The sequence below is a fragment of the Salmo salar genome, chromosome 19 (assembly GCF_965601325.2).
Source record: "Salmo salar chromosome 19, fSalSal1, whole genome shotgun sequence".
Taxonomy (NCBI): Eukaryota; Metazoa; Chordata; class Actinopteri; order Salmoniformes; family Salmonidae; genus Salmo; species Salmo salar.
This window is the reverse complement of record NC_138309.1, coordinates 29,024,602-29,051,760: the sequence shown is the minus strand read 5'-3', so window position 1 is coordinate 29,051,760 and position 27,159 is coordinate 29,024,602.

Sequence of the window (27,159 nt, the reverse complement as noted above, 5' to 3'; positions counted from 1 at the left end):
TTGCCAGGATAGTCAACTTCTTGTGGAGGTCAGGTCATTTTGAACGTTTATGCCTTCTTCCTCATGTTTATTTTATATGATGTGTCCTTCCTCTTTCCGTCCTTCCCTCTGTCCATTTCTCTCAGCTCAGGTATTTTCAGGTTTTTATGCTATATTGTAAAGTTATCCTCTGCCTCTGGTTTTGAAAAACTGGCCCATCTCATTGTAAGCCACTTTATGTCTGTCTTGAAGAACAGTAGCAGCATTTCCTAGATGTCTATTCTTCTTCTTCCTTCCTCTTGAGTCATCAGGCAAATTACGTTTGCAGAGGTGGAATCCCAAAATAAATGTAAGTGATAAAAACAAATGTAGTTAGTTGTGCAAGACATTTTATAGATAAAAGGATAAGCAGAATATTGTTTTCAAATGTGTGCATTCTTTTCTCCTTCAAGAAAACAACAGTAAGGTGGCAGATTTTAAAATACTTATGTGCTAGCTGCCGGGAGGATACTCTTATGTATCCTCTGCCAAAGTAGGTAATCAAGGAGGGAAGCATACTCCTCCATTCACCTACTAACGAATTGTCACTCTCCTCGACCACTTATCAGTTTCCGGGTCACGGAGTAGAGGAGGTAACAGTGGGAGATTTTCATTTAGGAAAAAGTGTTGTCTTAAACACGCCATTGCCTCTGCCAGGAGGCTAACACTTGGCTGCAAGTGGATCTTCCAGCAAGAGAATAACCTCAATAACTAATAAAAAAATACACCGATTTTTTTCATTGACCACAAAAACCAACATTTTGCAGGGAGTCTCAAGACTTGATCCCCATTGAAAACATGTGGTTTGAATTGAAGAGGGCAGTCCGTAAGAGTCTCAGACTCCAGACTTTAACCCCATTGAAAACATGTGGTTTGAATTGAAGAGGGCAGTCCATAAGAGCGGATGAAGGATATCAAGGATCTGGGAAAATTCTCTATGAAGGAATGGTCTAAGATCCCCCCCAACATGTACTCCAATCTCATGAATCATTTTAGAAAAAGGCTCAGTGTTGTTACCCTCGCAAGAGCTGGCCAATGATTTTGACTCCTATCTTTTTTAGATTTGTTTTATAACTTGTTAAACAAAATGTATTTTTCTGAGTAATTGTATTAGTATGAAATAAAATATCTTATCCAATTACTTTGAGGATGCAATATAGCTCAGTATTTAAAAAAATGTATATACAGTATATAGTATTTTTTTCTCATATATGACTACATGCAATGTATTGTCTTAAATAATTAAGCACTTTGATGCTGGTTTTGCTGGTGACCAGCATATGGTGGTTTTGCTGGTGACCAGCTGTTACGTTCCCCAGTTTCTGTGTTGTAGTTTGTATATTTGTTAGTGTGTTTCAGGTAATGGCTTCCTGAAGTTCTCCAAGCAGCTGATTGGTCGGCCCCATTGCTGATTGGAGAGCTGACCCCGCCCCTTCGTCAGGACGCAGCTGTCTCAATTAACAACCCCAATATAAGCCAGTGTGCTGTTGCTCAGGGAGAGGAGAGACAGAGATGATTGCTGAGAGACAAGGCTAATGGCTGAGGGTTATAGAATGTTGGTTGTTTCCAAGAATTTTGGTATGTACTGTGTCTGTTGTTGCTGAGGGAGCTGATTGGTTGTGTGTGTCAATAGGATGCAGTGTTTTGATTGACTTACATTTGTGTAATTCTGTTTCATTTGTTCCCAGGGGGGAAGGGGAAGGCACCTAGGGAGTGTTTAGGCAAGAGGCCCGCGGGCATACATATACCCGTAGTAGTTTGCTGTCTATGCACACTAGGAAAGACCTGGGCGGACCATCCCCTGTATTTTGGTTAGTGCACCAGGTGGTGCTAGTTAGGTAAGTAGTGGGTAGGCAGGTAAGGTAGGAGAGGGGGTTTTGATATTTAGTTTCTTTGCTTTGGTTCCGTCCAGCCCCTTTTCCCCAACCTTACCGCGTGAAGGAATAAATTCCCTGTTAACGGTATTCTCTGCCTTTGTGTCATCCTTGCTCACGCCTACACTTCCATACCTCTTTCACAACACGGAGAGTTAAGTTGTAGCAGGGTGTTGCGTTCCCTCTTTCTAGAGGCGTGCGTAACATAATGGGGGCTCATCCGGGATCCCATTAAACCCACTGAACCCTGCTGCACTGAGCTCTCTGTGATTTGTGATTGAGGTGTGATGGTGGGTTGTGAGAAAAGGGTGACTAGTTTAGTTTGTGGTTAGTTCAGTGTTGAGCGTCATAGCATTAGCTATTTGTTGGCTCTTGTGTTTGGTGTAGTTTACAATGGCTACTTTTGATGTACAATCCTTTTTGGATAACCCGTCGTGGGAGGTGTATAATAAGTGTCGTAAAAGTGATTTAATGACCTTGGCTGACCATTATTCATTGTCTATTTTGCACAATTTAGTTAAGGCGGAGGTTAAGAAACTAGTGTTAAATGTATTGTTAGAAGAGGAGGTGCTTGAGTTACTGCTGCCTGAACCTACTACCCCTGTAGGGGATGTTGCTGCTCCTGTAAGCCCGTCGGTTTCTGAGACCGAAGGCGAGGCTAAAGCTCCAGCCACATTGCCCCGTTTTGATCCGATCTCCCCACTGTCAACTGGTGATGCCAGAAGGGATGTCCGTTCTATACAGTTTCAACTGGAAGCGGAAGAGAGCCCAAATTAGGCGAGAAAATCTCCAGTTAGAAATCTGTAAAATAGAGGCTGAAAAAGAAAGAGAACAGCGGCAGTTGGAAATCTGTAAAATAGAGGCTGAAAAAGAAAGAGAACAGCGGCATTTGGAAATCTGTAAAATAGAGGCTGAAAAAGAAAGAGAACAGCGGCAGATGGATTTCAAAATGCGCCAAATGGAATTGGAGGCAGAGACAGCGAGGCTAGCCTTTGTTCCTACTGTGCCTGTTAGTGAGTCGTCCTCACCAGCTGGAGCTTCCAACACGTTTGACATTAGTAGGCAGATTGCCTTAGTACCTTTGTTTAGAGAATCAGAGGTTGACTCCTATTTTTGTGTGTTTGAACGTATAGCCGTAGCCTTGAAATGGCCTGAAGAAGTATGGTGCTTATTACTTCAGTGTAAATTAACTGGAAAAGCCCAAGAGGTTTTATCAGCGCTACCTTTGGAAGATAGTTTGAACTATGAAGTGGTCAAAGCTACCGTTCTTCGTGCTTATGAGCTTGTGCCTGAGGCATACCGACAGAGATTTAGGTCTCATAGAAAGTCTCCTAGTAAGACTTATGTGGAATTTGCTAGAGACAAGGGAAATCTGTTTGATAAATGGCATGCTGCTAGTAAGGTAACTGATTTCAACTCTCTCCGGGAGTTAATTTTGTTGGAAGAGTTTAAAAATTGCTTACCCGAACGCATTGTAGTATACCTAAATGAACAGAAAGTATCCTCCCTGTCAGAAGCGTCTGTGTTGGCAGATGAGTTTGTGTTGACGCACAAGAGTGTGTTTTCGGCTCATACTGAGAGTAGAGCTACTGAGTTGCCTACTTTTAGTCCCAGTCGGCCCACAGTATATCAAGCACGCCAGAAAAATGAGCGTCCCTGTTTCTATTGTCATAAAGTGGGACATGTGATTAATGATTGCTTCCTACTAAAACGCAAACAAGGGATGCCTTTTCGTGCCAAGCCGCCAACAGGTGTTGGGCTAATTCGTACTGTTGTGAGGTCTGAAACAAAACAGGTGCCTCAGAGTAAATGTAGTTTGAAAGTCTCAGTACCCGACCGCAGTTACGAACCGTTCATTTTTGAGGGGTTTGTGTCCATAGCGAATGACGAAGCATCTCAGCGTCCTGTTAAAATCCTTAGAGATACAGGGGCGGCGCAGTCATTTATATTGGTTGATGTGTTGCCCTTATCCGACAATACATACTGTGGTTCCAGTGTGTTAGTTCAGGGTATTGAAATGGGTTTTGTCCCAGTGCCGTTGCACTTTGTGAATGTACACTCTGAGTTAATCAGTGGAATATTCAGAGTAGGGGTACGTCCTAAGTTGCCAGTAAAAGGTGTGACCTTTATAATGGGTAACGATATTGCTGGAGGAAAGGTAGTACCCATATTGGAAGTGTTGGATAAAAGTGACCACTCTCTCTCCAATGAGTTGGCACAGAGTTATCCCCATGTGTTCCCCGCTTGTGCTGTCACTCGTGCTCAGGCAAGACAAATGGGTGACGTGATAGATTTGTCAAACTGTTTTGTTTAAAGAAGTTGATCAAGAGGATGGGTTGTGTACTACCTCTAAGAAGCTGATCACCTCTGACAAACAGCCCGGGGGAAGTGAAATCGCGCCCCAATTACATGACTTTCTTTTGACTGTCACCCCCGAGAAGGTGATTGAATGTCAAAAGGGAGACATCAGTCTTCGCAAGTGTTTTGCTTCGGTAACTTCCATTGAGGAAGCTAAAACTAAAGAGACTGCCTACTTTATGGAAGCAGGAGTTTTGATGCGTAAATGGGCAGCTCATGACACCGTTAGTGACTGGAGTGAAGTGTGTCAAGTGGTTGTTCCTACACCATTCCGACAGCAGGTGCTGTCACTCGCCCATGACCAGGCGTGGTCCGGACACTTAGGGATCACGAAGACTTATAACCGAGTCCTTCGACATTTTTTTGGGCCAGGTTTGAAGTCTGACGTTGTCCAATTCTGTAAGACATGCCACGTATGTCAACTCACTGGGAAAGCGAATCAAACAGTTCCACGTGCGCCGCTCTGCCCGATTCCTGTGGTGGGGGAACCGTTTGAAAAAGTGATAATTGATTGTGTAGGTCCATTGCCGAAAACCAGGTCAGGTAACCAGTTCTTACTAACAATAATGTGCAGTGCTACTCGATACCCAGAGGCTATTCCTCTACGGACAATAACGGCTAAGACTGTGGTGAAGGCATTAGTCAAGTTCTTCTCTACGTTTGGACTCCCTAAAGTAATCCAAACTGACCAGGGATCCAACTTTATGTCAAAGCTGTTCTCTAGTGTGTTAAAGACGCTGTGTATTTCCCATCAGGTCTCCAGTCCGTATCATCCAGAGAGTCAAGGGGCTCTCGAACGCTGGCATCAGACGCTGAAGGCAATGCTACGCAAGTATTGCATGGATACCAGTACTGATTGGGATGAGGGGGTGCCCTTTGTCTTATTTGCTATTAGGGAAACAATACAAGAGTCCTTAGGGTTCAGCCCTGCTGACCTTGTGTTTGGACACACCCCACGGGGTCCGCTAAAGGTTTTGAAGGAGCATATCTTATCTCCTACACCCAGTAGCGCCCCTAAAAATGTGTTGGATTATGTCAGTAAGATGCGGGAGAGACTGCACGCTGCAGGTGCATTAGCCCAAAAGTCTCTCTCCTCTACTCAAAAACGCATGAAGTTGCATTATGACAAAAAGGCTGTTGGCCGTTCTTTTGCACCAGGTGATCAAGTTTTAGTTTTGTTGCCAATCCCTGGCTCATCTCTGTCAGCACGTTTTTCTGGACCATATCTGGTGGAAAAGAAACTCAGTGACACCAATTATGTGATAAAGACCCCAGATCGGAGGCGTTCTTCCCGAATGTGTCATGTTAACATGCTGAAAGCATATTATATGCGTGATTCTCCCAACAGCTCCTCAAGAAAGCCTGTCCAGCCCGCCGTTTCCAGTGTGGCTGCGGTGGTGCTGAAGCCTGGCTGGTATCTAGAGGAGGATAAGGAGGATGGGTTGGAGTTACGCCATACGTTACAGCAGTGTGAACGCTTATGTAATTCAGAGATGCTGAAAAAGTTACCGTCTCAAATGGAACATTTGGATAAAGACCAAACTAAGGATCTTATCTTATTGATAAACAGTTTTCTCACTGTGTTTCAGGATGTTCCAAGTCGCACGTCCATCTTGGAACATGACGTGGATGTGGGGGACGCTGTTCCTATAAGTCAGCATCCGTACCGGGTTAATGCAAAGAAAAGGGAGGTAATGAAAAGTGAGGTAGCTTATTTATTACAGAATGACATGGCAAAACCCAGTAACAGCTCCTGGAGTTCCCCGTGTATTCTTGTTCCTAAGCCTGACGGTACGTCTCGCTTATGTACGGATTATCGTCGAGTAAATGCCGTTACAAAGACTGATTCTTTTCCTCTACCTCGCTTAGATGACTGCATTGATAGAATTGGCTCTGCTGCTTACGTTAGTAAATTAGATTTGCTAAAAGGTTATTGGCAGGTGCCTTTGACCTCTCGAGCTTCTGACATCTCGGCTTTCGTTACGCCAGATAACTTCGTACAATATTCTGTGATGCCCTTTGGAATGTGTAATGCACCTGCTACTTTTCAGCGGTTAGTTAACATTGTTTTTGCCGATGTACCAAATTGTACTGCTTATCTTGACGATGTGGTAATACATTCGTCTACTTGGTCTGATCATTTCGCCACCTTGAAAAGTGTGTTTCAGCGGTTGGCGAATGCTTCTTTAACCCTCAATTTGGCCAAGTGTGAGTTTGGGAAGGCTACAGTGACTTACTTGGGGAAACAAGTGGGACGAGGTCAAGTGCGCCCAGTAACTGGCAAAGTGGAAGCAATTGTTGCTTTTCCTGCTCCCACGACTCGCCGCCAGTTGCGCAGATTCCTGGGGATGGTAGGTTACTATCGTACTTTCTGTAAGAATTTCTCGACGGTAGTAGCTCCCCTTTCATCTCTGCTTAGTCCGAAGGTACCATTTAAGTGGTCCCAGGACTGTAACTATGCTTTTGAGTCCGCTAAAGCGCTACTTTGTAGTGCCCCAGTGCTTGCCGCCCCCAACTTTGACAAACCTTTTAAGTTGGAGGTAGACGCTAGTATAGTGGGGGTGGGTGCGGTTCTCTTGCAGGAAGATGAAGATGGAGTGGATCGACCCGTCAGTTTCTTCTCCCGTAAGTTCAACTCGTGTCAGTCAAGGTACTCCACAATTGAACAGGAAACGCTGGCTTTATTGCTAGCATTACAGTTCTTTGAGGTATATGTGGGTTCCAGTGCCTTGCCTGTAATGGTCTTCACGGACCATAATCCTTTGGTGTTCTTAAAGCAAATGTACAATCAGAACCGCCGCCTTATGCGGTGGGCTCTGATTGTACAAGGATATAATGTACAGATAGCCTATGTGAAGGGCTCGGCAAATGTGGTTGCCGACGCTCTATCACGGGTTTAGTAACTGGGGAAGCGTTGATTTTTGTTATTGCAAACTGTATGTTTGCATTTTTTGTGGTGGGCGTGTTACGTTCCCCAGTTTCTGTGTTGTAGTTTGTATATTTGTTAGTGTGTTTCAGGTAATGGCTTCCTGAAGTTCTCCAAGCAGCTGATTGGTCGGCCCCATTGCTGATTGGAGAGCTGACCCCGCCCCTTCGTCAGGACGCAGCTGTCTCAATTAACAACCCCAATATAAGCCAGTGTGCTGTTGCTCAGGGAGAGGAGAGACAGAGATGATTGCTGAGAGACAAGGCTAATGGCTGAGGGTTATAGAATGTTGGTTGTTTCCAAGAATTTTGGTATGTACTGTGTCCGTTGTTGCTGAGGGAGCTGATTGGTTGTGTGTGTCAATAGGATGCAGTGTTTTGATTGACTTACATTTGTGTAATTCTGTTTCATTTGTTCCCAGGGGGGAAGGGGAAGGCACCTAGGGAGTGTTTAGGCAAGAGGCCCGCGGGCATACATATACCCGTAGTAGTTTGCTGTCTATGCACACTAGGAAAGACCTGGGCGGACCATCCCCTGTATTTTGGTTAGTGCACCAGGTGGTGCTAGTTAGGTAAGTAGTGGGTAGGCAGGTAAGGTAGGAGAGGGGGTTTTGATATTTAGTTTCTTTGCTTTGGTTCCGTCCAGCCCCTTTTCCCCAACCTTACCGCGTGAAGGAATAAATTCCCTGTTAACGGTATTCTCTGCCTTTGTGTCATCCTTGCTCACGCCTACACTTCCATACCTCTTTCACAACACGGAGAGTTAAGTTGTAGCAGGGTGTTGCGTTCCCTCTTTCTAGAGGCGTGCGTAACACCAGCATATGGTGGTATGCTGCAGCATGCTGGTTTTGCTGGTGACATGCTGCAGCATACCAGCATTACCAGCATACCATGGTCACCAGTGTCCAAAGCACAGCAAAGGCTGGTGACAAGCGTGACCAACCTATGCTGTTTTTTTTCAGCAGGGGTGTCAGAGAGGATCATGATTAATTCATATGTGATGGTTCATTGATGTTGTTGTCTGGTGGTGCCTTTGTGAGGGATGGTTGGTTCATGTTGAGAATGTTCACGTCAGTGGTGTTTCTGCTATCAAATCACACTTCTTCCTCTGAAGAGACGCCCGTTCTTGCTCTGAGACTCAACAGAAAACATTCCATAGTGAGATCGGTACGTTAGCCTTTTTGCTCCCAAACGAAAATCACGGATTGCCCTGCATGCTGTAAAGTTAGTTCAGAAGACTTCCTTCCTTTGAGCTTAAATTGCATTGAAGCAATGAGGACCTGATTAAGTCACTAGCTAATATGCTGTAGCCAGGGGTTGTCACATCCTGCCCTAGACCCTGCATATCTCTCCTCTGTCCAATCAGCTTCTAGTTAACACCATGGACTGCAGGTTCTTCCAGCTCCCATCCAATTAACAGCCCAGATTAATTAGCTCAGGCCTGAGGTGAGCTAGAGGAAGGACAGAAAACAACCCTGTCTGGATGGAGGAGATGGATAGGCTCACAGACTGCGTGCTCTCTGCAAATGCACGGACGCATGCACACACACACACTTTCTCTGCTCTATCAGCCCACTACAAGCTGCATTGTAACTCAGGGTGTGTTTGGAATTCTAATAGAACAGAACTGAGATAATTGAGCTTGCTTGCTAGCTACCAGTTAACCTGTTTGGGCTAGGGGGCAGTATTTTCACGGCTGGATAAAAAAGAGAATATGCATATAATTAGTAGATTTGGATAGAAAACACTCTAAAGTTTCTAAAACTGTTTGAATGGTGTCTGTGAGTATAACAGAACTCATATGGCAGGCCAAAACCTGAGAAGATTCCATGCAGGAAGTGGCCTGTCTGACAATTTGTTGTCCTTCTGTTGCATCTCTCTCGAAATTACAGCATCTGTGCTGTTACGTGACACTTTCTAAGGCTTCCATTGGCTCTCTAAAGCCTTTAGAAAGCGGAATGACGCGTCTCCTGTCTCTGGGCAAAGTATAACAGCAGAGTTTAAGTGGCCTGCCTGGGGACAGTGACACTGGAGATGCGGGTTCACGAGACTTCGCCATTTTTTTCTTTCTCTCTTTGAATGAATACAACGTTGTCCGGTTGGAATATTATCGCTATTTTACGAGAAAAATAGCATAAAAATGTATGTTAAACAGCGTTTGACATGCTTCCAAGTACGGTAATGGAATATTTTGTCACGAAATGCGCTCGCGCGTTAGCCTTCGGATAGTGACCTGAACGCACGAACAAAACGGCGGTATTTGGATATAACTATGGATTATTTGGAACCAAAACAACATTTGTTGTTGAAGTAGAAGTCCTGGGAGTGCATTCTGATGAAGAACAGCAAAGGTAATCCAATTTTTCTAATAGTAATTCTGAGTTTAGGTCGTCCCAAACTTGGTGGGTGTCAAATTAGCTAGCCGTGATGGCTGAGCTATGTACTCCGAATATTGCAAAATGTGCTTTCGCCAAAAAGCTATTTTAAAATCTGACATAGCGTTTGCATAAAGGAGTTCTGTATCTATAATTCTTAAAATAATTATGTATTTTGTCAACGTTTATCATGAGTAATTTAGTAAATTCACCGGAAGTCTTTGGTGGGTATGCTAGTTCTGAACATCACATGCTAATGTAAAAAGCTGGTTTTTGATATAAATATGAACTTGATTGAACAAAACATGCATGTATTGTATAACATAATGTCCTAGGGTTGTCATCTGATGAAGATCATCAAAGGTTAGTGCTGCATTTAGCTGTGGTTTGGGTTTATGTGACATTATATGCTAGCTTGAAAAATGGGTGTCTGATTATTTCTGGCTGGGTACTCTGCTGACATAATCTAATGTTTTGCTTTCGTTGTAAAGGCTTTTTGAAATCGGACAGTGTGGTTAGATTAATGAGAGTCTTGTCTTTAAAATGCTGTAAAATAGTCATATGTTTGAAAAATTGAAGTTTTTGCATTTTTGAGGTATTTGAATATCGCGCCACGGGATTACACTGGCTGTTGAGTAGGTGGGACGCAAGCGTCCCACCTAGCCCATAGAGGTTAATGTGAGTCTGGAAGGAGAGTTTACAGTCTAGCCAGACACCTAGGTATTTGTAGTTGTCCACATATTCTCAGTCAGAACCGTCCAGAGTAGTGATGCTGGACGGGCGGGAATTATGTTGCTATGACACCAACTGCGTGGCTAGACATGCCAGCTATCACCACCACATTATTTTACATAGTTCTCTATGTTTGTGCTACTTTTAGGCTTAATATCATTCAACAGTTGTGTGAAGATCGATGGATGTTCTTTGGGTTGTGGACCATTCTTTTTGGTAATTATACTTTTTATTGTTTCTTTTCATGATATAACAATGCAATTGAATTACATGTAACACTGAACAATAACTTGACAGATATGAATGTATATACAACAAAGTTAGAAAGGGAAACAAACATTTTACAACAAAAGGACAAACTTAACAAACAAAACAAAAGACCCTACCCCTTCCAGTCGTCTATGTATGTCTGTAGTCTATCAGGCCATTACATATGGTTTTCTTTTTCTATCTCTGAGAGAAAATGTCCCCAGATGTCAGAAAAGTCATCAAGTTTACCATTAATTTTATAAATCAACCTTTCATATGAAGCTGTTTCTGCCAAGGCTATGTACCATTCCTTAATATGAGGGAGGTTCCTTCTCCCTCCAGTCTCAATATTACTTTTTTGGCTGTGGTTAGATAAACTTTTAGCTAGTTTAAACATGAGCTTCTCAGTCTATCAATATCATTAGTCATCTGATGAAGATCATCAAAGGTTAGTGCTGCATTTAGCTGTGGTTTTGGTTTTTGTGACATATATGCTTGCTTTGAAAATGGCTGTGATTATTTTTGGCAGGGTACTCTCCTGACATAATCTAATGTTTTGCTTTCGCTGTAAAGCCTTTTTGAAATCGGACAACGTGGTAGGATTAACGAGAGTATTATCTTTCAAATGGTGTAAAATAGTCATATGTTTGAGAAATTGAAGTTATAGCATTTTTGAGGTATTTGTATTTCGCGCCACGTGATTCCACTGAGGAGTAGGCAGGAGACAGTCGCAGGTTTAGAACTACTGAGCGTATTTAAGCGCCATAGATCAAAGCGGGACAAAACCGAAATGCTGTTATGCTCAAAATATATCTTCATAAACCAAAAGGCACAGGGCGAACCCAAAGTGCAAAATATAAAGTACTCAGGAAACAGTAGGACACTCAGGAAAACAAGTAACATTTGCAATGACCGACAAAGACAAATGGCAGAGGGAGTATATTTACAGTGATTGAGTGGGGATTGGAACCAGGTGTGTGTAATGATGACGAGACAAGTCCGGGTTGATGAGTGAAGGGTGTTTCCCAGCAGTAGGTTTGGCTAGCAGCTAAAAGGCCGGCTACGCCGAACACCTGAGCTGGACAGGAGGGGGAGCCAAAGCGAAGGCTGGAGTGACCCACAGAAGAAAGTTGTTTCTTATTGTTCTCTGAAAAACTTGAGAACATTCCAAATGTCAAACCATTTGGAGAACAATTCTAGAACATTGCCAAAAATTAAGTTAAATGTACCCATGTTTGACACTTTAGGAAATGTTCTATAAAGTAATTAAATAAGTAGCGGGAAGGTTTTATGCAAAATAACCATAGAACAACCATGCTCTCACCAAGCTCTAAGAAACATATGGTTCTCAGAACGTTATGTGCTAGCTGGGATACACACACACACACACACACACACACACACACACACACCAGGAGCAATAACACTATCACAGCCCTCTGAGACATAATTATGGTGTTTCTGATACTTACCTGTCCAGGCTATGATTGCCTACCTGAGGTCCTTGGGGTTGACAGAAAATAACAGAAATGGCCATCAACTCTGGTACTCCAATTCTGTAATTTCCTGGGGTGGGTGGTGTGCAGTGTGTATGTGGGACAATTGAGGCTTCACATACCTAAGCTTATTGGACACTACCCTTTATTCCATTTCATGGTTGAGGTGAAAATAAAGATTAGGGAACATTGGTTTCCTGCTGAGTTACATGTTTTCCCCTTTGATTTTCATAGAGATTTGTGGTGAGCAAAGCATGGCAATAATTGGATGGTCACCCAAGGACAACTACAGTGTATTTGTTCTTACCCAACCCTATTCCCCATGAATTAATCCTTCCTGCATTTTAAATGCATTCATACTTAATGCACTGCACTTTTAAATAATTGTCTCATGTTCTTGTCTATGTATTTTCTCTGTGCCTGTTTGTTGTATAGCGCAGTGAAAAAGTATTTGCCCCCTTTCTAATTAAGTCTATTTTTGCAAATTTTAGATACTGAAGGTTATCAGATCTTCAATCAAAACCTAATATTAGATAACGGGAACCTGAGTGAACATGTAACACAACAATGACATACTTATTTCATTTATTTAATAAACAAAGTAATGCAACTCCCAATGCCCCTGTGTGAAAAAGTAATTGCCGCAATTGCTGGTTGTGCCAACGTTAGCTGCAAAGACTGCAACAAATTGCTTCCTGTAGTTGTTGATCAGTCTCTCACATCGCTGTGGAGGGATTTTGGCCCACTCTTGCATGCATAACTGCTTTAACTCAGTGACATTTGTGGGTTTTCAAGCAGCATATACTGCTAATTTCAAGTCCTGCCATAACATCTCAATTGGGATTAGGTCTGGAATTTGATTAGGCCATTCCAAAACCTCAAATTTGTTGCTTTTTATCCATTTTCATGTAGACTTGATTGTGTTTTGGGTCATTGTCTTGCTGCATGACCCAGCTGCGCTTCAGCTCACAGATGGATGGCCTAACATTCTCCTGTAGAATTCTCTGGTACAGAGCATATTTCATGGTTCCTTCTATTAAGGCAAGTCATCCATGTCCTGAGGCAGAAAAGCATCCCCACACCATCACAATACCACCACCATGCTTGACCATTACTATAAGGTTCTTACTGTGGAATGCAGTGTTTGGTTTTTGCCAGGCATAATGGGACCAATGTCATCCAACAAATTTGAAGTTTTGGAATGGCCTAGTCAAAGTCCAGACCTAATCCCAATTGAGATGGTGTAGCAGGACTTGAAATGAGCAGTTCATGCTTGAAATCCCACAAATGTCGCAGTTCTGCATGCAAGACAATTCCTCCACAGCAATGTGGGAGACTGATCAACAACTACAGGAAGCATTTGGTTGCAGTCATTGCAGCTAAAGGTGGCACAACCAGTTATTGAGTGTAAGGGGGCAATTACTTTTTCACACAGGGGAATTGAGTGTTGCATAACTTTGTTAAATAAATAAAATAGTATACATTTTCATTAGGCCCTAATCTATGGATTTCACATGACTGGACATGGGCGCCGCCATGGGTGGGCCTGGAAGGGCATGTCCCACCCACTTGGGTGCCAGGCCCAGCCAATCAGAATTAGTTTTTCCCCTCAAAAGGGCTTTATTACAGACAGAAATACTCCTAAGTTTCTAGGATCTTTTATTTCAGCTCATGAAACATGGGTCCAACACTTTATATGTTGTGTTTATATATTTTTTTTGTTCAGTATATATGCATACACTGAGTATACAAAACATTATGTTCTTTCCATGACATGGACTGACCAGGTGAATCCAGGTGAAAGTTATGATCCTTTATTGATGTCACTTGTTAAATCCACTTCAATCAGTGTAGGGGAGGGGAGGAGACAGGTTAACCTCTTCACTATAGGGGGCAGTATTTTCACGGCCGGATGAAAAACGTACCCAAATTAAACTGCCTCCTACTCAGACTCAGAAGGTAGGATATGCATATTATTAGTAGATTTGGATAGAAAACACTCACGTTTCTAAAACTGTTTGAATGATGTCTGTGAGTATAACAGAACTCCTATGGCAGGCAAAAACCTGAGGAAAATCCAACCAGGAAGTTTGACCTCACATGGTTGTAGTCATTTCAAATGATGTTCTGTCTAAACTACAGTGTCTGTGATGTCATATTGCACTTCTTAAGGCTTCCACTAGATGTCAACAGTCATTAGAACCTTGTTTGAGGCTTCTACAATGCAATTTGATTGAATAAGACCCAGAAGAGTAACTGGTCGACCTGGTGTGATTGACCTACCTCGTGCGCACTTACGCAGGGCTAGCCATTTTTATTTTTCTTCTGTAATGATTCGGCTATTGTCCGGTTGGAATATTATCGAAATTCTACGTTAAAAACACCCTAAAGATTGATTGTGAACATGGTTTGATTGTGAACATGGTTTGACATGTTTCTACAAACGCTGAGGGAACTTTATAACTGTTCGTCGATGGTGGATAGATGCATTTTGGAATGGTGATCTGGACGCACCATCAAAATGGATTTATTTCGACATAAATTATGGACTTTATCGAACGTTTCTTGTGGAAGTGGGAGACCTTCCAGGTGCATTCAGCCGAAGATCAGCAAAGGTAAGATAATATTTTTAACATATTTCAGCGTTTTGTGGATGCCGTGGCTGGACGGCTAACTGAATAGCTTGCGGCTCAGTACTCAAAATATTGAACAATGTGCTTTCTACATAAAGTTATTTTGTAATCTGACACAGCGGGTGCATAAGAGTACTGTATCTATAATTCTTAAAATAATTGATGTATTTTGTCAACGTTTATGATGAGTATTTTTGTAAATTCACCAGGAATTTAGGTGGGAATACATTTTCTGAACGTCACGCGCCAATGTAAAATGGGTTTTTTGGATATAAATATGAACTTGATGGAACAAAAACGCATGTATTGTCTAACATAATGTCCTAGGAGTGTCATCTGATGAAGATCGTCAAAGGTTAGTGCATAATTTTAGCTGGTTTTGTGCTTTTGGACGGCTACCCTTGCTTGGAAAATGGCTGTCCTTGCTAGGAAAATGGCTGTGTTGTTGTTTTTTTGCTGTGGTGGTATCCTAACATAATCTAATGTTTTGCTTTCGCTGTAAAGCCTTTTTGAAATCGGACAATGTGGTTGGATTCAGGAGAGGTTTATCTTTAAAATGGTGTAAAATAGTCATATGTTTGAGAAAATTGAATTGTGGTATTTTAGTTGTTTTTGTATTTCGCGCAATGCGATCCCATTGGCTGTTGGCTAGGGGTTCCGCTGGCGGAACGGGGTTCCGCTGGCGGAACGGGGTTCCGCTAGCAGAACCCCTAGATGTAAGAGGTTAAAGAAGGATTTTTAAGTCTCGAGACAATTGAGACATGGATTGTCTATGTGTGCCAGTCAGAGTGTAAATGGGAAAGACTAAATATTTAAGTGCCTTTTAAACAGGGTATGGTAGTAGGTGCCAGGCACACCGGTTTGTGATAAGAACTGCAACACTGCTGGGTTTTTCACGCTCAACAGTTTCCTGTGTGTATCAAGAATGGTCCACAACCACTTCTGTCGATGATATGGCAGCAGCTAAGTAAAGAGGCTGTGCAGCTGCAACAATATTTGAACAAATTCTTCAGCGCATAGTTACACATTTTGTTAACTAATTGTCCAAGATATCAGTTACATGGACAAACGAATTAGAAACGCACAAAAGCATCCTTTTTTTACAAAAAAAAACTAGAAAATGTAATCTCAACCTGCAGCTAGCAAGGAAAATGGCAGAGAAGAACAGCCTGATGACCCAGTTCTAAAGGAGATTCACAAAATGAAAAAAATCTTGAAGAGAAAATTGTGAAAGCGGGTAAAGATGTGGCTGAAAAAAACATACGCACTGAAAACAAAAGTATACACTCTCGACACGACAACCAAGTTGAAGAAGAGAGGATATAAACTTTGGAGGAAAATATCACCAGCCTAAATGACAATGTTGAAAAAATGGAGACTGTGATCGAAGAACGATTTCAAAACCAGGAAAATTAGTTGGAGGAACACACTTTGGATCAGAGGGTTTCCCGAAAAGGGAGATTTTTAGGGATATGTTTATGACATATTTGTTCGATGGGAAGTTTAGTGTTCTAGGTGGGGGGCACTACCAGTCGTTCACTTTCTTTGATTCGCTAAGCAGTGTCTATCTGAAACGCATTGATTTAAAAATATTCTAACACGTCACATTTTGGTAATAATATATTTACAACCTTTCAGATATGATGACCAATGTGATTAAAGTTTTGTCGTGGAATGTGAACGGATTAGGTTATTATTTAAAAAGACGAAAGGTATTGAATAATCGTAATTTAAACAAAAACACTCATACGTGATTATGCTCCAAGAAACCCACCTGCTGGAAAAGTATGCTCCTAGGATGGGAGACAGAAGGGTGGGCAGTGCTTACCATAATACATTCAACCAAAAACAAAGAGGTTGTCTCTTTATTGAGAACTCTAATAGACCAATTTGGGTGGACATGGAAGAAGAACTTAATGCCCCATTCAGAGCATCAGATTATTTGAGTCAACAAAAACTGGGACTACAGAATACAATAATTTGTCAGATTCATAAGAGAGAGAGAAAGAGCTTCACCTTTCTTGACAATCTGCTTCGTTATGGAACAAACCTAAATAAAAAATAGTAGGACACATGTTTTTCTGGAAAGATTGATATTAAATTGGTATGCCTAGTTAAATAAAAATAAATACAAATTAAAGGGGATAAAGAACATTGGTTGTTTATATCTAGAAAACACATTCATTTACAGAAAGAAGACTTTTGGAGAAGAATACTTTTTCCAATTTAGAGATTGTATGTTTAAGGTAGGATTCCCTGTACATTCTGGTATAAGTGTTAAAATAGAAATCCTCTGCAAATTACCACATACTGCAGGGCTTATATAGCCACCTTATAGGTGGATTTAATGGAACTTGTAAGGGCCTAAAGGCCATATGGGAATATGACTTGGAGGTAAAATTTGGAGAGGAATTGAATATAATAATACAACAGATGCTCCTCCCTATGAGAGATGCCAGGTCCAAACTGATTCAATTTAAAGTGTTCAATAGGACTTATTGGACTCCTCTGAGGTAGAACATAATAGGTTTGATAGAATCCAGTCTATGCTGGAGATGTCAGTCAAGTACAGGTGACATAAACCATATGTTCTGTGACTGTCCAAGCTTGCATACCTTTTGTCAGAAGGTAATGGAAAAGATTGTGGATATTCTGGGTACCACAATACTTCCAAATCCTGGCTTTGCTATTACTGAATATCACAAATGATATTGATAGACTGAGAAGCTCATGTTTAAACTAGCTAAAAGTTTATCTAACCACAGCCAAAAAAGTAATATTGAGACTGGAGGGAGGAGGAACCTCCCTCATATTAAGGAATGGTACATAGCCTTGGCAGAAACAGCTTCATATGAAAGGTTGATTTATAAAATTAATGGTAAACTTGATGACTTTTCTGACATCTGGGGACATTTTCTCTCAGAGATAGAAAAAGAAAACCATATGTAATGGCCTGATAGACTACAGACATACATAGACGACTGGAAGGGGTAGGGTCTTTTGTTTTGTTTGTTAAGTTTGTCCTTTTGTTGTAAAATGTTTGTTTCCCTTTCTAACTTTGTTGTATATACATTCATATCTGTCAAGTTATTGTTCAGTGTTACATGTAATTCAATTGCATTGTTATATCATGAAAAGAAACAATAAAAAGTATAATTACCAAAAAGAATGGTCCACAACCCAAAGAACATCCATCGATCTTCACACAACTGTTGAATGATATTAAGCCTAAAAGTAGCACAAACATAGAGAACTATGTAAAATAATGTGGTGGTGATAGCTGGCATGTCTAGCCACGCAGTTGGTGTCATAGCAACATAATTCCCGCCCGTCCAGCATCACTACTCTGGACGGTTCTGACTGAGAATATGTGGACAACTACAAATACCTAGGTGTCTGGCTAGACTGTAAACTCTCCTTCCAGACTCACATTAACCTCTATGGGCTAGGTGGGACGCTTGCGTCCCACCTACTCAACAGCCAGTGTAATCCCGTGGCGCGATATTCAAATACCTCAAAAATGCAAAAACTTCAATTTTTCAAACATATGACTATTTTACAGCATTTTAAAGACAAGACTCTCATTAATCTAACCACACTGTCCGATTTCAAAAAGCCTTTACAACGAAAGCAAAACATTAGATTATGTCAGCAGAGTACCCAGCCAGAAATAATCAGACACCCATTTTTCAAGCTAGCATATAATGTCACATAAACCCAAACCACAGCTAAATGCAGCACTAACCTTTGATCTTCATCAGATGACAACCCTAGGACATTATGTTATACAATACATGCATGTTTTGTTCAATCAAGTTCATATTTATATCAAAAACCAGCTTTTTACATTAGCATGTGACTAGCATGTGACTAGCATTCTCACCGAACACTGCCGGTGAATTTACTAAATTACTCACGATAAACGTTCACAAAAAACATAATTATTTTAAGAATTATAGATACAGAACTCCTCTATGCATTCGATATGTCCCATTTTAAAATAGCTTTTCGGTGAAAGCACATTTTGCAATAATCTCAGTAGATAGCCCGGCATCACAGGGCTAGCTATTTAGACACCCAGCAAGTTTAGCACTCACCAAAGTCAGATTTACTATAAGAAAAATGTTATTACCTTTGCTGTTCTTCGTCAGAATGCACTCCCAGGACTTCTACTTCAATAACAAATGTTGGTTTGGTCCCAAATAATCCATTGTTATATCCAAATAGCGGCGTTTTGTTCGTGCGTTCAAGACACTATCCGAAAGGGTAAATAAGGGTGACGAGCATGGCGCATTTCGTGACAAAAAAATTCTAAATATTCCATTACCGTACTTCGAAGTATGTCAACCGCTGTTTAAAATCATTTTTTATGCCATTTTTCTCGTCAAAAAGCGATAATATTCCGACCGGGAATCTGCGTTTAGGTAAAAAGAGGAAAGAAAATAAAGCACGGGGTCGACTCGTGCACGCGCCTAAGCCCATTGTCCTCTGATCGGCCACTTGCCAAACGCGATAATGTGTTTCAGCCAGAGGCTGCCTCGATATCATTCAGCTTTTTCCCGGGCTCTGAGAGCCTATGGGAGCCGTAGGAAGTTTCACGTTACAGCGAAGATCCTCAGTCTTCAATAAAAAGAGCCAAGATGAACAACAACTTCCTGTAAGGAATCTGCTCAGGTTTATGCCTGCCATATGAGTTCTGTTATACTCAGACACCATTCAAACAGTTTTAGAAACTTTAGGGTGTTTTCTAGCCAAAGCCAATAATGATATGCATATTCTAGTTACTGGGCAGGACTAGTAACCAGATTAAATCGGGTACGTTTTTTTATCCGGCCGTGTCAATACTGCCCCCTAGCCCTAACAGGTTAAGCATCTCCAATTCAAAATTAAATCTAGAATCGGCTTCCTATTTCGCAACAAAGCTGTCACGGTTGTCTGAAGAATGGGACCAAAGCGCAGTGTGTGATCGTTCCACATTTTATTATAACTCGGAAACTACGCAAGACATACAAATAAACTAATGAACAATACAACAAACCGTGATGAAGAGGTGCAACATACACTTACTCAAAATAATCTCCCACAACTCCTAGTGGGAGAAACAACAACTTAAATACTTGATGCGTGGGGCTGGCACAGGTGTCACCAGACTGGTAACACGCACCTCAGGGCCAGTGCGGGGAGCAGGAACAGGACACCCCGGACTGGAGAGACTGGAGAGACTCACTGACTCACTGACGGTCTAGTGCGTGGAGCCGGGACAGGTGGCCCAGACTGGTGACACGCACTTCAGGGCGAGTGCGAGGAGGAGGCACGGGACTGGAGACGTGGTGCGTATAGCCGGCCTCAATGGTACCGGAACTTTAACACACTTCTCAGGACGAGTACGGGAAGCTGACACAGGTGGCATTGGACGACTAACACGCTCCTCAGGGCGAATGCCATGTATACTACGCCAAACCAACAGCTCTCTCTCTTCACTCTCCTCCAATTTATCCAACAATTCCTCAAACGTCTCTAAATCTCCCCTCCGTTCACTTCCTCCAATTTATCCAATATTTCCTCAACGGACTCTGACTCACCCCAATATTCCTCTTTGCTGTCCGACTCATCCCTCGGCTTCGCCGACCAACCCATGTGCCCCCCCCAAAAAATATTTTGAGGTTGCTTCTTGGGCTTGCGTTGTTGCCGTGCTGGTTCCTCGTAGTGTCGCCGTTCTTCTCTCGCTGTCTCCGCCTGCTCGCCTTGATGGTATAACGCCTCGTAATATCACCGTTCTGCTCTCACTGCTTCAATCTCCTCTTTTGGATGGCGATACTCCCCAGGCCTTGTCCAGGGTCCTGCCCCATCCAGGATTTCCTCCCAGGTCCAGTCCTCCTGACCACGCTGCTTGGTCCGTTGGTGGTGGGAGATTCTGTCATGGTTGTCTGAAGAATGGGACCAAAGCGCAGCGTGTGTATCGTTCCACATTTTATTATAACTGTGAAACTATGCAAGACATACAAATAAACTAATGAACAAAACAACAAACCGTGATGAAGAGGTGCAACATACACTTACTCAAAATAATCTCCCACAACTCCTAGTGAGAGAAACAACAACTTATATACTTAAATATGATCCCCAATTAGCTGCCTCTAATTGGAGATCATCCCAAAAACCAACATAGAAATACAACAACTAGAACCCCACATAGAAATACATAAACTAGACAAAACCCCCAACATAGAAAAAAGAAACTAGAACCAACCTAGACATAAATAAACTAGGCAAAACCCTCTGCCACGCCCTGACCTACTCTACGATAGAAAAATAAAAGCTTTCTATGGTCAGGACATGACAAAAGCATCCTTCACTTATGCTGTGAAACATACCCTCGTAAAACTGACCATCCTACCGATCCTCGACTTCGGTGATGTCATCTACAAAATAGCCTCCAACACTCTACTCAACAAATTGGATGCAGTCTATCACAGTGCCATCCATTTTGTCACCAAAGCCCCATATACTACCCACCACTGCGACCTGTACGCTCTTGTTGGCTGGCCCTCGCTTCATATTCGTCACCAAACCCACTGGCTCCAGGTCATCTACAAGTCTTTTCTAGGTAAAGCCCTGCCTTATCTCAGCTCACTGGTCACCATAGCAGCACACACCAGTAGCACGCGCTCCAGCAGGTATATCTCATTGGTCACCCCCAAAGCCAATTCCTCTTTGGCCGCCTTTCTTTCCAGTTCTCTGCTGCCAATGACTGGAACGAACTGCAAAAATCACTGAAGCTGGAGATTCATATTTCCCTCACAAGCTTTAAGCACCAGCTCTCAGAGCAGCTCCGAGATCACTGCACCTGTACATAGCCCATTGGTAAATATCCCATCCAACTACCTCATCCCCATACTGTATTTATTTATTTATCTTGCTCCTTTGCACCCCAGTATCTCTACTTGCACATTCATCTTCTGCACATCTATCACTCCAGTGTTTAATTGGTATATTGTAATTACTTCGCCACCATGGCCTATTTATTGCCTTACCTCCCTTATCTTACCTCATTTGCACACACTGTATATATGCTTTTTTCTACTGTATTGTTGACTGTATGTTTGTTTATGACATGTGTAACTCTGTGTTGTATGTGTCAAACTGCTTTGCTTTATCTTGGCCAGGTTGCAGTTGTAAATGAGAACTAGTTCTCAATTAGCCTACCTGGTTAAATAAAGGTGAAATAAAAAATAAATAAAATCAACTCGGAGTCAAGACGGGACAAGCTAGCTAGCCAGCTACCACCAGACAAAATTAACAAACTAATGTTGTAAATGTAGTTGTAAATACCTTTTAAGATTGAAGAAGCTAGCTTATCTAGCAACCACATGTAGGTTATATTGGACATGTGGGAGTTAATGTAATGTAGCTAGGTGCAACTGCTATGTTAATGTAATGTAACTAGGTACAACTGCTATGTTAAGGAAACACAGGAACAATGGTTACATTGGTTGCATCTGGACATACATTAGCTGAGGCAATAAGTCCATTTATTGCATCTGGACATACATTAGCTGAGGCTATGAGTACATTTATGGCAGCTGGACACAACTAGTGTATGCATTAAGTCAGGGCCATAAGTACATTTATGACAGTCAGACATACTAATGTCAGAAGGACACAGGAAGGAGGATGGTGGTAAAATGACCAACAGGTGAAATATAAGTATACAATAAATGTATTATTTTTTGTATGACATAAGGGGTCCTGCCACCATTATAATCTAACCAGAAGCAGAAATGGGCATTACTGGGCGTAAACAAGCAAAGAATTCGGACTAAATGATAATGGTGGCAGAAGGACCAAGGGGAGTAATTGCATTTACATATGGGATGTACCCATATGCTGTATGTGTATAAAAGCAAAGCCAATGCTGAGGGGAGTCAGTTGTTCCATGGACCAGCTCGGCTTTGCTACTTTGTATTAAAGCCTATATTGAATTCACAAATTCTTGTAAGAGTGTTATATATTTGAGGCAATATTCCACGACAGACACCACTGAAGGGATAGTTAACTAACAGTTGTAATTATGACTTACTTAGCTGCTAATGTTAGCCAACATTAGCTCCACTGTCCCGATCACATAGCTAGCTAGCTGAGAAGCTGGTGCACCATTGTCGATGACCATTATGATCACAGATCACAGATCACAGCATGATAATGCACTGCCCAACATTGCAAGGATCTGTACACAATTCCTGAAAGCTGAAAATGGTCCAGTTCTACCATGGCCTACATACTGTATCCAGCAGTGGGACAATATTCCACAGGCCACAATCAACAGCCTGATCAACTCTATGCGAAGGAGATGTGTCACGCTCCATGAGGCAAATGGTGATCACACCAGATACTGACTGGTTAACTGATCCACCCCCCTACCTTTTTTAAGGTATCTGTGACCAACAGATGCATATCTGTATTCCCAGTTAATTGACTGATTTCCTTATATGAATTGTAACTTGATACTATTGGTCATACTATTTCATTGAATAAGTTTTCCTCGAGCTCTGACACCTATTCTTGGTTTCATGATTATCTAAGTACATAAAAGATGTGCCACGGGTCAATTTTGGGACCTGTTTAATTCACTATTTATATAAACACCATTGGTCATTTTGTTAAAAATGTTATACTTCATCTATATGCGGATGATACATTATGTATGCTATTACCCTGACTGTTGATCTGGCTGTGTCTAAACTGTAGTCAGATTTTATAGCTATGCAGGAATCCCTTGCTGATTTAAAACAAAATACATGTTGTTTTTAAACCCTCGTAAGAATGTTTCAGATGAACTACATGTTCACTCAGTAGATGGTTCTCCAATAGAACGTGTTCCCGCATATAAATACTTAGGCATTTGGATTGATATGGATTTGACATTTAATAAATAACATACAGTACCAGTCAAAAGTTTGGACACACCTACTCATTCAAGTGTTTTTCTTTATTTTTACTGTTTACTACATTGTAGAATAATAGTGAACACATCAAAACTATGAAACACATATGGAATCATGTAACCAAAAAAGTGTTAAACAAATTTTAAAAAAATGTATTTTTGAGATTTTTCAAAGTAACCACCTTGTGACAGCTTTGCACACTCTTTGCATTCTCTCAACCATCTTCATGAGGTACATTTACATTTACATTTAAGTCATTTAGCAGACGCTCTTATCCAGAGCGACTTACAAATTGGTGCATTCACCTTATGATATCCAGTGGAACAACCACTTTACAATAGTGCATCTAAATCTTTTAAGGGGGGGGGGGGGTTAGAAGGATTACTTTATCCTATCCTTGGTATTCCTTAAAGAGGTGGGGTTTCAGGTGTCTCCGGAAGGTGGTGATTGACTCCGCTGTCCTGGCATCGTGAGGGAGCTTGTTCCACCATTGGGGTGCCAGAGCAGCGAACAGTTTTGACTGGGCTGAGCGGGAACTGTGCTTCCTCAGAGGTAGGGGGGCCAGCAGGCCAGAGGTGGATGAACGCAGTGCCCTTGTTTGGGTGTAGGGCCTGATCAGAGCCTGAAGGTATGGAGGAGCCGTTCCCTTCACAGCTCCGTAGGCAATCACCATGGTCTTGTAGCGGATGCGAGCTTCAACTGGAAGCCAGTGGAGAGAGCGGAGGAGCGGGGTGACGTGAGAGAACTTGGGAAGGTTGAACACCAGGCGGGCTGCGGCGTTCTGGATGAGTTGTAGGGGTTTAATGGCACAGGCAGGGAGCCCAGCCAACAGCGAGTTGCAGTAATCCAGACGGGAGATGACAAGTGCCTGGATTAGGACCTGCACCGCTTCCTGTGTGAGGCAGGGTCGTACTCTGCGAATGTTGTAGAGCATGAACCTACAGGATCGGGTCACCGCCTTGATGTTAGTGGAGAACGACAGGGTGTTGTCCAGGATCACGCCAAGGTTCTTAGCACTCTGGGAGGAGGACACAAGGGAGTTGTCAACCGTGATGGCGAGATCATGGAACGGGCAGTCCTTCCCGGGAGGAAGAGCAGCTCCGTCTTGCCGAGGTTCAGCTTGAGGTGGTGATCCGTCAGGTAGTCACCTGGAATGCATTTCAATTAACAGGTGTGCCTTCTTAAAATTTAATTTGTGGAATATCTTTCCTTCTAGATGTGTTGGAGCCAATCAGTTGTGTAGTGACCAGGTAGGGGTGGTATACAGAAGATAGCCCTATTTGGTAAAATACCAATTCCATATTATGGCAAGAACAGCTAAAATAAGCAAAGAGAAATGACAGACCATCATTACTTTAACCTCTATGGGCTAGTGGGACGCAAGCGTCCCACCCCTGGTACACCCTATCAACAGCAGGTGAAATATCAAGGGCGCCAAATTTGAAAACAATTAAATGTCATAATTCATATTTCTCAAACATACAACTATCTTACACCCTTTGAAAGATAAACATCTCCTTAATCTAACCACGTTGTCCGATTTCAATAAGGCTTTACGGCGAAAGCATAAAGTTAGATTATGTTAGGACAGTACATTGAAAATAGCTGTGTGTAATGTTTTGTCAATGCAAAGACAGACGTCACCAAAAGCAGAAAACCAGCTAAAATTATGCACTAACCTTTGACAATCTTCATCAGATGACACTCCTAGGACATTATGTTAGACAATACATGCATTTTTTGTTCTATCAAGTTCATATTTATATCCAAAAACAGCGTTTTACTATGGCGTTGATGTTGAGGAAATATTTTCCCTCCAATACCGCCAGTCAATCAGCACAACAAATTAAATAGTTACTATTCGAAAACATTGGTAAAATATTATATTGTCATTCAAAGAATTATAGATTAACATCTCGTGAACGCAACCGCATTGCCAGATTTAAAAATAACTTTACTGGGAAATCACACTTTGCAATAATCTGAGTACTGCGCCCAGAAAAATAGGCTTTGCAATACAGACTAGGCGCCATCTTGGAGTCATCTAAAATCAAAAATACTATGTAAATAATCCCTTACCTTTGATTATCTTCATTAGAAGGCACTTCCAGGAATCCCAGGTCCATAACAAATGTAGTTTTGTTCGAAAAAGCTCATGATTTATGTCCAAAAAGCTCCGTGTTGTTAGCGCGTCCTGTAGGCTACTCAAAAACATGAACGTCGCCCGCCGGACTTGTCTTCATCAAAGAGGGAAAAAAATATATTTACGTTCGTTAAAACATGTCAAACGTTGTATAGCATAAATCATTAGGGCCTTTTTCAATCAGAACTTCAATAATATTCAAGGCGGACGATTGCATTCTCTTTTAAAACGTATTGGAACGAGAGTACCCAAACATGCACTCGTGCGCCAGAGCAGTATCGGCCATCCGCTTATGACCAACGTTCCAAGTCTCTTGTTCGGTCAGTTTTCACAGTAGAAGACTCAAACCACTTTGTAAAGACTGGTGACATCTAGTGGATGGCGTAGGAAGTGCTCAATGATTAATACGTCCCTGTGTGTTTCAATGGCATAGGCTTAAAAGTAATTCAACACATCAGATATCCACATCCTGTCAAAATTTGTCTCAGGGTTTTGACTGCCATATGAGTTCTGTTATACTTACAGACACCATTCAAACAGTTTTAGAAAATTCAGAGTGTTTTCTATCCAAATCTGTTAATAATATGCATATCCTAGCTTCTGAGTTGGTGTAGGAGGCAGTTAAAAATGGGCATTTTTTTTCCAAAATTCTCAATACTGCCCCCTAGCCCCACCAGGATTTAAGACATGAAGGAGTCAATACGGAAAATGTTTCCAACTTTGAAAGTTTCTTCAAGTGCAGTCGCAAAAACCATTAAGCGCTATGATGAAACTGTCTCTCATGAGGACAGCCACAGGAAAGGAAGACCCAGAGTTACCTCTGCTGCAGAGGATAATTTCATTAGAGTTAACTGCACCTCAGATTGCAGCGCAAATAAATGCTTCACAGATTTCAAGTAACAGACACATCTCAACATCAACTGTTCAGAGGAGACTGCGTGAATCAGGCCTTCATGTTCGAATTGCTGCAAAGAAATCATTACTAAAGGACACCAATAATAAGAAGAGACTTGCTTGGGCCAAGAAACACGAGCAATGGACATTAGAACGGTGGTAATCTGTCCTTTGGTCTGATGAGTCCAAATTTGAAAAGCATTCCTCATGAAGCTGGTTGAGAGAATGCCAAGACTGTGCAAAGCTGTCATCAAGACAAAGGGTGGCTACTTTGAGGACTCTAAACACTTTTTTGGTTACTACATGATTCCATATGTGTTATTTCATAGTTTTGATGTCTTCACTATTATTCTACAATGTAGAAAATAGTCAAAATAAAGAAAAACCCTGGAATGAGCAGGTGTAAACTTTTGACTGGTACTGTATCTACCTCAATACATTTTTTGAGGGGGAGAAGCCTGACTTCCCTTGGCATCCATGGATACATGCCACTTTGTAGGCTGAATATCATTACACT